At 35.4% G+C, this 19,181-nt stretch overlaps 1 protein-coding gene across 5 annotated transcripts in view; it reads right to left on the minus strand.

The window, feature by feature from the left end:
* Positions 1 to 19,181, minus strand: part of Scgalpha (sarcoglycan alpha) — a 190,403-nt gene that overhangs the window by 10,393 nt on the left and 160,829 nt on the right. The window lies entirely within an intron of this gene.

The raw sequence follows: 19,181 nt of genomic DNA on the forward strand, positions 1-19,181 counted from the left end.
AAAAAAGAAAAAATAAAGTAGGAGGCACAAGGACTTGGGTCTATGGTGAATGTAGTCATATTATTTCCAAGAATGTCACTTATTATTATTATTATTATTATTATTATTATTAAACAAGACCTCATGGAGTCAAAGACTCATCTAGGAGGTCCTTTTATCTCACACACATCTCATCATACCGGGTCTTAAACACATTCAAACTCCTTGCAGACACCACACTCTCAGGCAAGGCATTCCAATCATTCACAACTCTGCACTTATACTATAGCATTGAAAATGTACTGAGCAATGCATTCTAGGCATCTGCTTTTGTGTGAACAAGCTGAATGAGCTTGTGTTTTACACTAACTATGGAATTCATTCACCCTACAGACAAAGAAAAAAAAAAATTCAGTAGTCTGGAGATATGGTCAATTTTGTGGACAGCCACCACGTATTTGTGAGTCAGAGAAATGAACAGTAAGATGCATTTTCACTGCATTGGACAAAACTGTATACTTATGCTATAAGTATGATGTCAATATTGTCATAGGTCCAAAGATACACCAATAACAGTGTAGTAAGTAATTTGACAGCCATTGCAGAAAAGTATCACCTATAGAACAATCTTTTAAAAAATAAACAGATCAGTGAAATTATCCCAACATGCTAAGCATGCTACAATATATAGATAGAAGCCTTCTTTGTGTGACATTCTACATACTCTCATCTATAGAAATATGAAATATATGGAAAAATTCCTCACATTAAATGAAGACTGTGTACTACTGCAATTTCCTTGTTCAGCTACATCTTGTTCAAATACACACTTACAGGAAATATGAACACCAAAAAATGTCCTGCCACCTTGCAATGTGGCAAAACTGCTAAACACACTATCTGAGAATTCTAAATTTTAAAAACCACCACTGGTATTCAGTGACAGGAATTTTTGTAATTTCTTTGCAAAATCCATAAAAGCATATCCTATTAACATACTTGGCATTAAAAAATGTGGAAGGCATGAATCCAACGTATAAAACATCAATTGCAAGCTGTGAGATAGAACAATAAATTGCAGTGGCTGGGTACAGTGAGTAAGCAATTTCAGTATGTTTCAAGGTGATGACCTACACACACATATACAACATGCATTATATGCTGACTGGTAATTGAGACTAAAGATAGTATTTTTGAGAACCTATTCTGAATATGGTAAATTCTTGAATTAACACTAGTAAGTACTTGTCTTCTTAGAATAGGTTCTCAAAACTTACTCGATATAATACACTATCATCATCTTAGTTGCTTTACCATAACTCCAAATCCTCTTGAAGACCAAAGACCAACACTGTATTTAAGCAACAGGCTCTCCTGAAAACAGTGGCGTTGCATGCACATTTCGATTGGATGCGGAGTCGTGTGGCTTATACAACCTGCACTCCAAAATTCGTGCCAACTTGACTGTATGATTGCATTTTTATAGATGTATGGAAGTGTTAAGAGTACATAACACATCAGCACTCATCTTAATTGGTTCAATGCAGTTAACTGTAGGATAACTTCAAATACTTTAATTTATCAATTAATTGTAACCATTAAATAGAGTGGGAATACTTTTTTTTTTTTTTTTAAATATATATTAGAAACCAATGATGAAAGAGAATGCTACATTTAGTTGGTTTGAATTACTCAAAGGTGTAAATATAAAAATTTGGAAGAGGACGACGAGGCTTACCTCCTCCAACTACAATCATACAATCTACAAAAGCTCTGGTACAAAACAGGACATTCAGTAGATCATCAACACTGTTTCCCATTGTAAATATGGATAAAAAAGTAATAAATTATTTATAAAAATTATTCAAATTAAGTGGATATATTAAAAATTTGTCTATATCAGTGTCCTACACCAGTCAATTCACACTTCATGCATGCAAAACAGATGAAACTCAAAAAACAAAAACAGCAGCTCATGACAAATGACAACATTCAATTGGATTGAATTGATTGACACAATAACCAATCACAGCCACTGATTTCTGAGTGCTCTTGTCTCAGTGCACACCCCTGCCTCACATTCTGGGTGGTTTTAAAACTACTGGAATGCTAAGAATTTGACCCATTGCACCATCTCCATGTTTTTTTAAAGTGTTCACTCAGAGGTGTCTGTATTTGTGACTGCACACACGGGCTATTAATACAAATATGATGCAATGTTTACGCATTGAAAAGTGTCCTCTCTTCAAGAAGTATTAGCATATTGTATTTAATTTTAGGAATCACGCAAAGGCAGGAAACAATTAGGGGAGTTTTTAAAAGGAATAAATGCAAAAATATAATATCAGTGATATTGCTATTATGTGGGTGTGCACTGCACACCTAACACACCTGGAATATACACCAATGCTTGAAAACTTCAAAACAAAAAGATGACAACCAAAAAAAAAAAAAAATTCTTGGGGGGGGGGTCAAAAAGACCTCATACACTAGATTACATACAGAGTGAATCAGAAGGAATGTGCCTAACTTCAGGAATTTATAACAGATTCTTTAAGAGTGCATAGTGCATATAAAACATTTCATATAAAGTAAAAAACTTTATATGAAACATATTATAAAAAATTTATACCAAACATCATATAAAGTTTTTTAATCAACAAAAGAATGTCTGTTTCAAATTTCTGATATGCACATTCTTTTGACTCACCTTTTATATAATCTAGTTCAGGTCTTTTCGATTTTTTTTCAGGCTGTTTTGTTGTTGTTGTCATTTTGTCAGGAAGTTTTCAAGAGAGCCTGTTACATCATACAATGATGATGGGTCTATTATATCTGTGAACTATGTGTGTTCTTCAGGCCAGCTTGTCTGTTTTGTAAGGTGAAAAACCTGAATATCTGAAAGGAAAAACATTGCCACATTCATGTGAAGCCCTTATAAAGATTTTTTGGATCCTAGAGAGGATTTGAACTGAGTTCTTTCCATCCAAATCTGCTATCCCTTGAAAGCTAAAGTTTGGAAAATGCTAAATTTTTGAGCAGGTAGCAAGTAATGGAGATTCAGGTTTGTTTCTTTCCATATGTATGGCCTTCCAGCTGCCTTGTAATAAAGGTGTCAAGAAGCCTTTTACCACAAAGAAAAAACATTCTAGAGTAGATATTGTTAAGAAAGAAAAGAAAATCAGAGAGAGAGTAATTATTTGGACAATAGATCAAGTGTTAACTAATAAATATTTATTAAGCTTACTAGTTTCACCAAACTTTAGCTGTTGGCATCTTCAGGATACAAGCACTTAGGTTAAAAAACATTATACAAATATGAATAACTGTAAAATTCTAATGATTATAGTTACAAACTAAAATAGCATTGAACGTGAGTGATACACATATCGCATGTACATGATTAACTAGTTGTTGCTAAGGAACATTCTGTAGTTTGCATTGAAGTTCATTTCCTGTGTATTAAGAGATCTAATTAAGGTTTTCCATATCTCTGGGAGTATTAAATCCTGGTTCCTGTTAAGGTTATCAACAGAGCTAGCGACTGTAGCTGCTTCTTTAAACATTCGGGAGTGGTAGTCTTCTATGAAAATCAGAGAGGTCTGGGACATGAATGTCTGTTAAACAGGATATACACACCTCTTTGCAACTGCTTTCACTGGTTTCACTACTGCTATTTGGCATAGCTAGGTATTAGTATAAACTTACACCCATGTCCATGCCTGCACATAGGTAATGGTTCTACTATGAGTACAAAACAAATAATGCTTTTTCCATGCCGATATAGATTCTAGAATACTGGCTACTGATGTTTGCTATATACTTTCAAAGCTTTTTACTTGCTCACAAAGTTTAAATGGAGAAAATGTAATTTACCAAATATGCTAATATCTTTTCTTCATAAAAGGAGTAGACATGTTTATCTTAGCTCTTGCACTTTTTTTTCTGAAAATAGATGGTCAGTTAATCTGATGAGAGTCTATTATATCTGTTAACTGTGTGTGTTCTTCTGGCCAGTTTGTCTATTTTGTAAGGTGAAAAGCCTGAATTTCTGAGAGGAAAAAACACTGCTATATTCACGTGAGGCCAACTAATCCACCTTCAGTTGAAATGCTCTTATAAAGATTTTTTTTGGTCCAAGACAGGATTTGAACTCAATTAACGGAGTTCAAATCCTGTCTAGGACCTGTCTGAGTTCTGTTTGAACTGATAGTTGATCCAAGGCTATCAAGAACTATCTGGGAAGGAGAGTATGGCAGATAACTACTGCAAACTTGTGGCACCTAAACCTAACACTATATATTACTGTCTGAAATAGTGTGAATTTTGTAGTTCAAGAAAATGGTCAATTTTCTTGAGTTGTGGAGTAAAAACCCAAATTTATGGGAGAAACTCTGCTTGCCCTTGCCAAAGACTGACTAACTCATGAACCAGATAGGGAAAAAAGCCTAGAAAAAGTCCTAGTTGGTAACTAGAATTGAACTTAGAACAGTCTTTCTTCAGGTAGCTTAGCACTATGGAAGCAAATACCATTTCTACAGGGCTACACAGGCAAAAAAAATGCAAATGTCTATAAAAAAAATAACTATGCATCATCATATTATTGTTACTATTATTTATTACTTCAGCTACAAAGAAACTTAGTACATCTTAACGTTTATATGCATGTTCATATTATTATTACTATTATGGTTATTATTAGCAAACTACAAAGAAACTTAATTCTATCTGGGGTGGCAATGGCATGAATGCCTGTTAATTACCTAACTTCCCACAGAGTACCTGAGAAATACAGAAAAAAAATCAAAATACACCCTTTTCAATAACATACAGTTCACCTTTGACCTGTATCACACCACACACCATGACAACACGATATTATCTAGAACATGGAGAGTATTAATAAGCACCAAAACACCAATTCCAAACCATCAAGAAACATTCCCACACCATTACAATTTCAATGCTATTCAGTTTTCAGTTGGGAAGGACAATGTGTTTCTGCTTGTATAGTTCGCCCACAGATTAGAGACCCTTCGACACTTCTGCGCATGTCACAAAAAGGAGAATCCATTCTGACAATAGGGTAAACAATCCATATTGCGGGATGAGTTGTTTATTATTTACTTGATTCAGAAAATTAACTTCTTTATGATCATTGTAGTTAACTATGTTGCTTGTATAACAGTTGGAAAAATTTACCTATAAAGCATGTGATTTCGCGTGTTGGCGACCAATTCGTACGTCCTTCATTTCTTTCTCCCCTTCAGCATGTATCGACTATTCTTGGCAAGTTTCCAAGTGGAGATCTCAAAAGCATGGGCATACTATAGCATATGTTGGGCTGCTACCAGATCCAGATTCTACCATCCAATGAAAATAAATTTACAGCAGGATTCATCATCCTCTAGTATCCTCATCCAGAATTCAGTTTTTGCAGTTTAAGCCTACTATGCAACTACTTCTAAACAAACTTTTACCATAAACTAAGGTGTGGTTTGTGAGCCATTTTAATTCAACTGAATTAAAATTATACAAGAACATCATACTAGAATAGCAATTTGCATAGCATCCATCAACAAATTATTTATATAATGTGCAATTTTTCTAGGAAGTTTCAATAGTTGCTATCAAAACAGCATATAACAATACAGTAAAATATGTGATATGTTGAAGATTGGTTTTATATATTTGTGGTGGTGGTGGGGGGGGTACATGGAAGAAAACCAACTCTACATTAACCAACTCAGTACAAAAATAGCAGCAGATGGCCTATGTATATTCTCTCTCATGTACTCAGTTCAAAAGATATTTATTGGAAGACTAAAATAGCAAATATATAAACTGATAATTCATCCAGTTGTTACCTATGGACATAAAATCTGGATGTTTACAGCAAGAGTGGAGAGTTTTATTTCAACTTTTGAAAGGAAAATATTTGGACCAGTGAATGATAATGGTCTCTGGAGAATCTGGAGATAATGGTCTGATTATCTGACTATCCAGTGTAATCAAGTTCAAAAAGTTGCAGTGTGCATTGCATGAAAATGATGGTATTTGTAAGAAGACAATAAACAGTAAAGTTATTGGTAAAAGACCAAAAGGAAGACCTAGAACAAGATGGATGGATAAACACCATTAGTCAAGATAGCATCATCATATCACAATGTTCAAACTGGAGAAGTAAAGTTTAAGACAAGATAGGGTTGGAGGCCAAGGCTTGATCTAGGCTGCAGAGCCATAAGAAAGAAAAGAAGAAGAGCCAAGTTGGCTTGGGCTAATCTAGACATTTTTTCACATCAAAGTTTTAAATTTGTGTGTGTGTGTGTGTGTGTGTGTGCGCGCGCGCCAGCCTGGTTGGCTGAGTGGTTATCCGCTCTTCAGCCAAGAGGTTGCAGGTTCGATTTCCACGTAGGCATGGATGTTTGTGATTGTCCTCTTCCAATATGGACTAGATCACTATGGGAGTAGTATACCCAAAGCCTCCCGTAATGGGCCTTCACCCTGCAGTGGGTAGAAAAATAGGCTGCTAATTTTAATATATATATATATATATTTGTATTGCTGTACAAAACTTTTATTATGGCAGTTAACAGTTTTCTGATTTCCTTCCAAAAAATAGTTTTCTATGACTGAAATGCAATTTTTTTTTTTTTAATCTGAAATGGATAGAGACTTTGCTCAAATATGTGATGATGCATAAAATTTTACATTTTTCAAATGTTTGTATTTTTATGTATTTATTTTTATCCCTGAATGCATGTTTATTATTTTGTGTCTAGCATTGTCAATTATTTTTGTATCATGAAGAGATCTTTAAAATGAACATTATAAATGACATTACTGTTATTTATATTTGAAAGCTCCTTCCTCTTTCTTAGCTTGCTGAACCTGAAGATTCTTTGCTACAAGTATCCAGTTCTAACATTCTTTACTATTTTGAACACTTTCAGTCCATTTCAGGATTTCCATCTCTCTCTCTCTCACCTGTCTTTTTTAATGCTATCCTCTAAGCCAGGGTTTCACAAACTGTGTTCTGCGGAAGGTGAATAAGTGTTTTGCGAGAAGTTCTCTCGGAATTTGTCATTTTAGTTTTCTAAGCATTTTTCATGAATAAATATTTTATAGTGGAAATATTCTGAGCAGAATAATATTCGTGAATATTTCAAAACGCTCAGACCCAGAATGCCTAATAACATCTGTGTAGCAAATGTTAGTGACCAAGCCGTGTATTTTTAAACGTGGAAATATTCATGAATTATTGTTAATTTTCACACATCGAAACCTTTCAACATTTGGGAAAGAGAATACCGCTGTTTATGACCAGTCATAAAAATTGCCTGCAAGCAGATTACAACAATGGGCAGCGTATCCTCTGTTCTCAAAACTGAAAGAAATAACATCTATGTTGCAAATATTGGTGACCAATCAGCAAGGAAGTATAAAGAAAATTTTTCCACTAAAATTGAAGATCAAGGTAGTCTAGTCTATATCTGGTTTTTAAATTTAGTAATACTGAATACGTTCTTCACAAGTTCGTATTGTAGGGTGAAAGTTTCGAAACCATAGTGCCGTGATTTTTTAAAAGTAATAGACCTGCAGATTTAAATTTTAATATGAATAAGAGACAAGGGACTTTATTTAATTTTGGTATTAAGAAATATCTTATTGAAGGTGTTTGTGACGCAACAGATAGTGAGTCATCCATCACCAGCCTACAAAGTGAGCTTTAGGATGTACAAAAGGAGGGGAAAACTACCAGAACACAGGAGAAAAAGTCTACATTGACTCGTAAGTACTTATATTATAAATTTTTGGTGATCAGAATGGGATATGTCAGTGAAAATCAGCACAAATTAATATTAATTTAATGATGTTTATGTTTAATTGATGTTTTATTAATTATTAATTAATAATTAATGATAAATTATTAATTAATAATAAAAAATCAGCAAAATTAACAATTAATTATTAATTAATACATTACAAAATAACCAAGGTGTTACATGAAAATTTCTGGATTTATGAAGTGTTCCATCGTAAGAAAAGTTTGGGAAACGCTACTCTAAGCAATGACATGGTCTTCTTCTAGGTTCCTTTCCATCAGAACTCATCTTGAACACTTGTTTAGCCATTCTCTCTTCACACATTCTTTTCACATGTCCATGCCATCTCATGCAAGCTCCAATTTCATCAGAGATAACATTTTATTTTCAAAGATCTGCAATGCTTTTGCATCTTGTTCTGTTATGCTCAAGGTTTCTGCTCCATATAAAACAACGAGTATAATGATTTTCATGTATATTTTGGTTTTAATTCTGCTCGACAGAATTTTGGATAATAGTACATGATGCAGTGAATGAAAAGATCTATTGGAGGCATGTATTCTAGCTTGTATTTCTGTACTAATTTTTTTTACTTCAAATTCAATGTTCTAAGATATCTGAAGGGAGGAGAATATGTTTGAGTTGTGAGGTAAGAATGTTAACTATTTATAAAAAACAGCTTATATATTATATTAAAACCCTTATAAAATATCTATTGTTGAAATGGTTGCATCTGTTTCTTATGCTGCATTTGAAGATTATGAAATGTAATAATCATAAAATGAGGCCTGCTGTCTACATAGATATTCTTATTCCTGTAATACATCTCCATAAAATCATCATCAAATTCCTGCCAGTGTACAGGATATGATAGTACTACATGAAAAATTTACATGATTACTAATTTCCCATCTACAATTTTCCTCCAAATCAGTCTGTTACTTGTCAAGACTCCAACATTATCAGATCTTATATTTCTATCTTCTAAGGCACTTTTTACTGTATCTATCCACCTATATCTTGTTCTTCCTCTGGGTCGTTTTCCTGCCAATCTAACAGAGAACACTTGTTTTGGTAATCTTTTCTCGCCCATTCTTTAAGTGACCATACCACTTGAGATTAGCTCTGCTAACACATTCCTGGAAGCTGACAAGTTCAAGTTCTTTCCTAATATCCTCGTTTTTAATATGATATTGCCATCTGTTTGTGCCCCTAATCTTTCTCAGGATTCACATATCTGGTGTCTCTAGTCTTTGGTCAAGTGTTTTACTTCTGACCCAGCTCTCAGATCCATCAGTTAAAACTGGTTTGAACACTGTCTTGTATATAGCTAATTTAGTGTTCCGACTAATTTCTCTCTTATTCCAAAAGAATTTATTCAATTGACTTCCTACCATACCAACTTTGTTAATTCTGTTGTCTATTCCATATTTAATTTACCATCTTCACTAAAAATCATGCCTAAGTAGCTCAAATGATTTACTTATTCCACAGGTTCTCCATTCACAATGCAGTTGACATTTTCAATGATTCTGCCTATTTTCATTGTCTTTGCCTTGTTATTGCTGACCTTCATACCATATCTATTACAACAGTTATTCAGTTTAGTTAGGGAATCTTGCAGACTTGTAGCGGATTTGTCCTTGGTAAATGTGGCGGTCGTGTTTAGCTAGTCTAGAAAACATGTTTTTAAAGTTAAATATAGTGTGGCTTTTTGTCACAAATTGTGCTGCAGTTGTGCATCAGATACAAGTGTCCTTCAGTGGTGTTATTGTTTGGAACTGTGTTGTATATATTGTGTTTTCACTGCCGTTTGTTTCACTATTTCAATGTGTAAAGATGGCATCCAACAAGAAACGTACATCAGTGGCGTGCAGGACCTCTACTTCTACACGAAAGGCTGGCTCAGCATTAGATTTTTCGCAATGGATGCGTTGCGGAAACTGCTACATGTATGCGCCGAAGAATGTGAAGGATCTGTAGTCGGTCTGGCTAAATGAGAAGAACGAAAATGTCGACGTATGTGAGAAGTGTCGGGATAGGATGGAGCGTTTAGGAATGGAAGCTGACATTGTGACCGTAGCAGAAGAACTTTGGCGGGAGTTTATGAAAATGAAAAATGACCTCCATCTTCTTCATGAGGAAGTGCTCGGTAAGGAGATACTGGAAGTTAAAGCTGAGTTTAATGTGTTAAACAGAGAAATTAGGACTATAGAGGTTACATTAGCTGAAGTAACTAGAACAGGATTACATATGGGTGAGTCTTTGGTGAATGATGCAGTAATAAATAGTATGGGAGTGATTGGGAGTCAACAAAATAAAGCCACAAGTGGCCTAGAAGAAACGAGATGTCGTGAGAGTGGGGGGGGGATAAGTAATATAGCATTGAGTAATGAAGCTGGGAGAGTCATGCTGAATAGCGTAGAGAATGAGTCCATGAGTGTGGACTTGAATGAAGTTAAGAGTGGTAAGATATATGGTGATTCTATGATTGAGGGTATGGAGAGTGGTATGCATGAGGAGTGCTTGGCTGGTGGGACAATAGAAAGAGTGGCTTTAGCAATAAAGAGAGGGCATGAAGCAGACAAGATGATAGTTATGGTGGGTACGAATGACTTGAGAGGTAGTATAAATCGGGTAGGAAAAGATTTAAGAACATTATTAGATATTGTGAAGAGGAAAAGTGTCAATGGGAGGATAGTGTGTGTGCTGCCTCGTTTTGACAATTACGAGTTAAGTAGACAAGCAATGATAATGAATGATATGATTGCAAAAATGTGCAAAAAAAGAGGTCTGGAATTTGTTGATGTTTGGAGTGTATTTGAAGGAAAAAGGCAGTTGTATGCTAGAGATGGACTGCATCTTCATGGAAGGACATAAGCGATTGAAGAAGTTATTGTTTTCTGAACAAGTTGAAGTTATTGGGCAGGGAAACTAATGTTGAAAAGGTTGAGTGTAAGAGAGAGAAACTTTAACACTGATTGTATATTTATTGATCCTTATATGAAGAATAAATTGCAGAAGAGAGGGGATAAAAATCGGCATGGGACTACAGAAGTTAGTGACTTATATATCAGTTCTAAAGCCGGTACAAGATCTAGAAGGAATCTGCAATTTTTGTATACAAATGCTAGAAGCATTCGAAATAAGAGAGAAGAATTTTTGGCATTAGTCAGTGCAATCTCACCAAAAGTTGTAGGAATTAGTGAAACTTGGCTGTCAGCAGAAGATGTGGTCACGGGAATTGAATGTGATGGGTACAGTATTTTCAGGGAGGATAGAGAAGATAGAACAGGGGGAGGAGTACTGTTGATGATAGCTGATGTGTTGCAGCCAAAGAAAGTAGTATATCAAGATGATAGACATACGAATGAGAGTTCATTTGAGACAGTCTGGTGCGAAATAGTGACCAATGCAACCAAATATACAGTTGGATGCTGCTATAGGCCAGGAAGTACAGGGGAAGATATTGAATTCATGCATCAGCAAATTAGTGCAATGAGTGAAGGCTTAGTGATTATTATGAGGGATTTTAATTACGGTGATATAAATTGGAAGGAGGAAATATCACTTATCAAAAAGGAAAATGAGTTCACACATTTCCTACGAGATAATTACTTGAAACAGCACATAACTGAAGGGACACATGGAGTGCGAGTGTTGGACCTGGTTATTGGTTCAGAAGTTATATGCATAAGTAAGGTGTCCTCGTTACCTCCAATTGGTGAAAGCGATCATGTGGTATTGACTTTGGAGGTTGCAAAATCTGTGGATTTTTCTCTTAAGAAGGGGTATATACGGAACTACAGGTTAGGGAATTATAACAAGCTTTAGAGTGAGCTTGCAGCCATCCCATGGCAGAACATATTGCAAAGGAAAGATGTTAGCAGTGCATGGGATAAAATCAGCGGGTATCTGAGGAAATCAGATTGTGTCCCCATGGTCAGGAGGTCAAACAAGGCAGGCATTAAATGGATGAGCAGTAGTATCAAGCTTGATCTGCAAAAAAAGAAATGGTTATGGAGAATTTACAAGGAGAAATGTGACCATTACACCCATGAGCAGTACAAGGCTCAAGCTAGGAAGGTTACCAGCATAGTAAGAAAAGCTAAATAGGATTATGAGAAGACCTTAGCCAAAGAGATCAAGGGTAATCCCAGAGAGTTCTTCCGCTATGTGGCAAGTAAGAGGAAGAATGACTTCAGAAGGATAACTTTAGTGGATGCTGATGGTATTGAGGTGACAAAATCAGATGTAATAATCGAGTTACTGAGTGATCACTTTTCAAAAGTCTATCACCCAAGTGAAGATATCTCTATACCTGTAGCAATACCTAATGTGAGAATTGAAGCTAAAGAATCAGAGGTATTAAATATATTGCAAAATTTAAATGCAAATACTGCTGTAGGCTTAGATGGAATATCAGCTCGGGTGTTGCGTGAATGTGCAAATGAATTGTCAACCCCTCTTACTTGGATATTTAATTTAAGTTTGAACTCTGGTATGGTCCCTAGGGAGTGGAAGTTAGGCAAAGTGGTTCCTTTGCATAAGGGTGGCTCTAAAACTGCAGTAGTAAATTACAGACCAATCACCATCTCAGGAATAGTGGTAAAAGTAGTGGAAAAGTTGGTTAAAGACAAAATTCAAGAATGGGTGGATCAGTATATGATACTCTATAGAAGCCAACATGGTTTTGTTAAAGGTAGATCCTGCCTTAGCAATCTATTAACTATTCATAATAGAATGACATCTGAGTTGGACAAAGGAGCAGGCTACACAGTGGTACTTCTGGATTTTGCTAAGGCTTTTGACATGATACCCCATAGAACACTGTTACGCAAATTGGAGCAGATGGGAATGGATATTAAATTGGTGATATGGATAGGAGAATGGCTCAGGGAGAGATACCATAAGGTGGTGTATGGAGGAGTCGAGTCCAGAATGAGGCAGGTGACCAGTGGTGTGCCTCAGGGCTCTGTGCTTGGGCCATTGTTGTTTAATTTGTACATAAATGATATAAGAAATAGCTTAAAGGGAGATATTCAGTTGTTTGCTGATGATGCAAAGTTGTGTAGCGCAATAAAAAATCAAGCTGATGTTGAAAGTTTGCAGGATGATTTAAATAAGCAGGTAAAATGGGCAAAAGATAATGGATGTCAGTTCAATGTGGAAAAATGTAAAGTCATGCATTTTGGGATTAAAAGATTACCAGCTGTGTACTACATTGATGGAAAGGTACTCCAAGAGATTGATGAGGCTAGGGACTTAGGGGTATTGGTAGATAGGGAGATGAAGTTCAGAGGACACATTGCTAAGGTGTCCAAGATTGCACATAGGATTACTTGGTTGTTGGGGAACGCACTGACATCCAGAGATAAAGAGGTTATTATTCACCTTTATAAAGCATTGATACTTCCACATTTGGATTACTGTGCTCAGGTCTGGTCACCTGGATCCCTTGGAGATGAGGAGGCTGTGGAGAGGGTTCAGAGAAGAGTGACCAAGTTGGTGAGTGATATAAAAAATGCCCCCTACATTGATAGACTGAGAGCTTGTGGATTGCAGAGATTGGTTGATAGGCGAAGAAGAGGTGATATGATAGAAAAATTTAAATTACTGAAAGGTTTTTATAGGATTGATGCAGGGGAAATGTTTCAGCTGTGTGATAGTGATGGAAGAACAAGAGGTCATCTCTGGAAATTAAAGAAGAGTGTGGTTAACAAAGGTGTCAAAACAAGGTTTTTTGCCTGGAGGGTGGTGAACGAGTGGAATTCATTGCCCGACTTAGTTGTAAGCTCTTCATCTGTAATTGAATTCAAGAAGAGATATGACAGATATTTTTTTGTAGTTTGGGTCTCCCACGATGAGTCTACTGACTCCATGGAGATACCCATAATAATAATAATAAGTATAGCATCATCCGTATAAAGCAAAGAGCTGACATTAACATCTCCAATTTTGATGTATAATATCAGGTTTAATACTACTTTCCTTCATAATGTGATCCATATAGATATAAATAACAGAGGGGATAATGTACATCCTTGTCTGACGTCAGATTTAACAACAAACCATGTTCCTGTACTTCCTTCAATTCTAACTGCTGACTCACAACTCAAATAAAGACTAAGTATTGCTTAATATTTTGCCCCATTGACACCATATAACTGTTTGCGTTTTGAATAGCTTCTCCCTTGGCAGCCTGTCATATACCTTTTCCAGATCTACAAAACTTAAATACAGATCTTTCTTATATTCCCATGATTTCTCAACTATTTGTCGTAAATGAAGATCTGATCCTGACAGTCTCTATTTGGCCTGAATCCAGCTTGTTCTTCACCAAGCTTTTCTTCCACAATTCTTCTCAACAGTTTCTCAAGTATACTTGCATAAATCTTACCAAGAACACTCAGTAGGGAAATACCTCTGTAATTTTTACACTGAGTTTTATTTCCCTTTTTATATATGGGTACTATGAGAGTTCTACTCCAATCATCAGGAATTTATCCCTCTGTCCAGGCCTTTGAAACTATGCAGTGCAGCCACTGTAAGACTTTCATACCTCCATGCTTGAGCATTTCTGGTCGAATATCATCTACTCCTGCTGCCTTTCCACATTTCAAGCCTTCGATGATTTCAAGTATTTATATGTATTCCTGACTGTATGTCTGTTAAGTGTTTTTTTATCACTGTGTTATCAATGCTTGTTTCATTTAGCAATTTTTCGAAGTAATTACTCCATACTTCAAGGATATCCTTTTCTCCTGTTTTCATGTCACCTTTATCATCTCTAATTTCAACACTCTTTCCACTATTTCTGAGCTTCTTCAACAATCTCCAGAATATCTTGCCAATTTCTTGATATTTATTTTCTATGTTCTTACCAAAGTCTTCCCATGACTTTTGTTTAGCTAGTTTTACACAGTGTTTAGCTTTCTTACATTTGTCTCTGTATTCTCTAAGAGAACAAGCTGACTTATTTGCCAGGAACTGCCTCTTTAACTTCCTGTGTCCACCATGCAGTTCTGATTTTTCTATCCTTGCAGACAACCTCACCACATGCTTCTCTGGCTGAATCAATCAGGGTTTTCTTCAAGGCTTGCCACTGAATCACCAAGCTTTGGTTCCTGCTCTCAAACTCTTATTTTTTCTTCAATAATCTTTGTGTATTTTAGTCTACAGTTCACATCTGAGAGCTGCTCAACTTTTATTCTCTTTAAAACTTTTTACATGTTCTTCTTTTCAAAATAAATTTCAATTTTATCCTGCTCAAGACTAAATAGTAATCACTTCCAATTTTAAATCCTCTGTACACTATGGTGTCCTGCATCAGGGAGAAAACATCACCATTGACAATAACATAGTCAATAAAACTTTTCTTATTCCTTGCCTCTCCATGTGAATTTGTGCACATTTTTATGTTGGAACATGGTGTTAGTAATAACCAGTCCATGTCCTGAACAGGTATTTGCCATTATTATTAGCTTTGCTCTTTTCTCAAAATTTTTCCAAAATATTTTTATATGTCTGACAATCCTTTTCTACTCTACTATTTAGATCCCCAACAAGGATCAACTTTTCCTTTTTCATTGTGTCAGTTGCTTTCTCTAAAGCCTCAAAAAACTCCTCCACTTCTACCTTAGTAGAACCTTCTGTGGGACCATAGGCACAAATAAGTCTCATTGTCCAGTTCCCCATTCTCATATTTGTCCACATCATTCTACTTGAGACTGCCTGCCATTCAAGAAGATTAGCCTCGTATTTAGTGTTGAATACTATGGCTACTCTTTCTTTTCCTCAATTGTTTTTGCCTGAGTATAATGTTTTGTATTTATTGCTCAGAAAGATCTCACCAGTTTTTTTCTTTTTTTGTTTCAGTCACCACTATTATGTCAATCTGGTACTTATCTAATTCCTCAGCTAGCTCCATTTCTTTGCCATTCAGGCTTCTTATGTTGATAGTATCGATCTTTAACTCTTTGTTCCAGTAGCTGACTTTTCGCTGTTTGCCCTGTTTCCCTGGTGAAAACATTGGGGGCCTTGTTTAACAAGGTGACGCCCCAGCCACGATGAAATTCTGTCATGTTGTACAATCATTTTGTATTTTGGCCAATAAGAATTAACTTTAAGCCAATAAGAATACAATTTGGTCGGCTAAATCCCAAATTGGCAGCCCATTCTTGTTCGTTTAGCATCCAGGTAGATACCTAACTGGGTGCACCACGAGAAGGTGAGGATTGGACATTAGGTCAGAAGCTCTGGTCGGTTCTCCATTTTCCTTTAAAGGCTATGCGGAGGTCTCCTCTCAGTTATACAGCTTTGACTCTCAAGCATTCCTCCTGTAATACATATTATTTTTGAATTCTGTCTTTTTTTAAAATTATTACATGAAATAAGGCATTGTATTTTTGCAATGGTATAGTCCTACGGATATGGTATGGTATTTGCATCCATAGTGTTAGGCTCCCCGAAGAAAGACCATTCTAATTTCAATTATAATCACTGATTATAGGAACTCTTTTTCTAAACTTTGTATGTCCAGTTCCTGAATTAATCAATTTGTGAAATTGGCAAGAGAATTTGTCTCCCAGAAACTTGGATTTTTCATGCCATAAATTCAAGAAAATGGACTGTAGAACCCACATTATTACAGACAATTATGTATTGTATTAGTGTTGGGAACAATGAGGTCGCAACACTTGTCCTCCACTCTTCACCCAATGCCATTTAAAATTAGTGATGGTCTTGGGGAAGTACTCTGGTTATGGTATAGTTTGACTGCCCCTAAGGCTCCAACAGTTAGGGCTAATACAGCCTCACCCACTTACTTCCTATGGGGAATAAAAGGCATTAAATTTTTTTTGTTCATTTGTTCTGTGAAAGTATATCACTGAAACAGCTCAAAAATACTATTTTTAAGTAAATATTCTTTAAAAAATTGATACTTTAAAAGATATCTGTGTAGTCCTCGAAATGGTATTAGACTGCTCAAAATTATCAGTTCAATTCTAGTCAGTGTATAGGGAACTTTTTCTAAGCCTTTCTTCAGTCCAGTTCCTCAGTAGTTAGGTTATCTAATTTTCCATCCTGGAAACTTTAAATCACACATCACAAAAATTGACTATACAACTTTCACTATTACACACAATAATACAAGTATTAGGGCTCAGAACCATGAAATGGTAAAAGTTGTCTGCCATACTCTCTCCATCTCTCCTAAGAAACCTTGATTCAGTGCTTGGGTTCACTGTCCATTGGTCCTCAACAACAGAATCAAAAGAACTCTGCTTACTCCTTTTAGAAAATAAAAATGCATTAGAGGATTTTTTTTATATCCTATGAATATTGATGAATTAGTAAAAATGAATCAGTCTGATACCAAATGATGCAATAAGGGGTTGAGCAAGCTCTTACGTGATGCTTAATGTGTGTGATATTCTGTTGTGCCATTCAGCTCCTTAGTAAAAGTATGAAGATAGGTCCTCCATCTCTTCCCCCCCACACACACACACTTTGCTTCTTTCAGAAGTTATTTTATACTTGTAAGTTTCTTTATACAATCATCTACTGTTTATTCTCAAAGCAACAGTCCTTCAATTAAATGACCCTTGCATGTCAACTAACTTGTAGTAGAGCATCATGTACTTCAATTATCTGACTCTTCAATTATCAGATTACTGTATTGTCTTCTTTTCCTTCTCATGCCCTCAACTTTCCCTAACATAACTGTCTTTTCCAAATGATTCATTTGGTTGATTTGGACATATAGCATATCACTTCTTTTCAGAAATTACTGCCTCCAAGGAATATTTCAACTTTACATTCTCTAAAACCTTGTTAATCAGTTTGCTGATAATGAAATTCTTAATAGTCACCTCCTTTGTCCATTTTTCAAATGAATTAATTTGATTTCTTCCTTATTAATGGTCTAAACTTTCACATCCATATGTTACCACTAAGAAGACATTGCTTTGGTAATTCTAACTTTCATAACCTCTCTGAGACCTCTAACTTCATAATTTTTATGAAGTGTGGTACAGCCCCCCCCCCCAGCTATCCTTTTAATTTCATCTTCACACTGTTTATTTTTTATATTTGATTCCAATAAGTCATAACTCTGTCCCTTGATAATAAATTCCTCAAAATTACATGAAGCCATCAATTTTGACTTACTAATATTCATTTATGTGCAGGCTTTTTTCCTTCTTTAAAGGGAAAGAATCAATTACTCCAATTGTTTTCCTTAATTTCTACACTTCTACGTCATCTGCACTTTTTTTTTTTTTTTACCAGCCAATCTTAATTCCTACTGGGTTTTTATATGTAAAACAGCCAGTCTCATAACATATTCTTATTTGTTAGTTATCATATAGTAATATAACAATAGAGGCAATTAATCCTTTACTGAACTTCGATACAAGTAGTTTCATGCAATGTGGCACCAGCAAGATTAATTAATTAGAAAATGTGAGAAAAAGCAGTGGATAGTATGAGAATTTGTCAAAAATATTGCTAATCAAACAGATAGAGAAATGTGAGGTTTTAAATGTGAGTGAAGTTCCTAACAAAGGATCAAATGAGCTGACATGGGGCAGGTAGTGATGCATGTGAAGAAGAATACAAGCAGGAATGGAAGTGGTAGAATGATGATAGCCACAAAGGTCCAAAAGAGTATGAGAAAGGTAATGTGGTAGTAACAGCAAAAAACAGAAGAGTGCAGTGTGATGACAGAAATTTCACAGTTTTGAAATACCAAACTGGAGTTGGAGAGGATAGAAAATTACTAAGTATCAGAAAACGGTAAAAAAGGAGACAAAATATGGGGGTGGGGGAAGAAATTGCAAAAGAGCAGAAAAGAGTATAAAAAATGTGGACGTAAGGTGATTGTTGTTGCATGACTGGGGAATGCCAGATGAATGAACAAAAAAGGCTTAGTGCCTTTTTTTTTGTTCATTAGATTAGAAGATCTTTAGAAGATTCATTAGAAGATTAGTGCCTGAGATTAAAGCTATATACAAGTGAAGATGATTGTACTGGTTAGTACAAATGACATGATATGAAAGAATTGTGAATGGGATGAAAAGAAGAGCAAAAAGTCAAGAGTGTGAGCCAAAGTATGACATAAGTGAACCACAGCAAAGAGCTGTGATTCCAAACGATTTGATTTTCAAGCTATGCAAAAGAAATAGTATGCAGTATGTTCATGCTTTTTTGTTGTTGTTGTTTTTAAAAGCAGCATAAAACTTCTAAACATCTATCTACATTATTTAAAAAACAATAATACCTCTTTTATGAAAGTAGGTAAAATAAGAAAAAGTTCTGAAATGGTAAATGTGAAGGAATATAATCTCTAATCAGTTTCTTCACTGCACATAC

This window comes from Typopeltis vanoorti, chromosome 20 (assembly GCF_054136105.1).
Source record: "Typopeltis vanoorti isolate ZY-2024b chromosome 20, IOZ_Tvanoo_1.0, whole genome shotgun sequence".
NCBI lineage: Eukaryota > Metazoa > Arthropoda > Arachnida > Uropygi > Thelyphonidae > Typopeltis > Typopeltis vanoorti.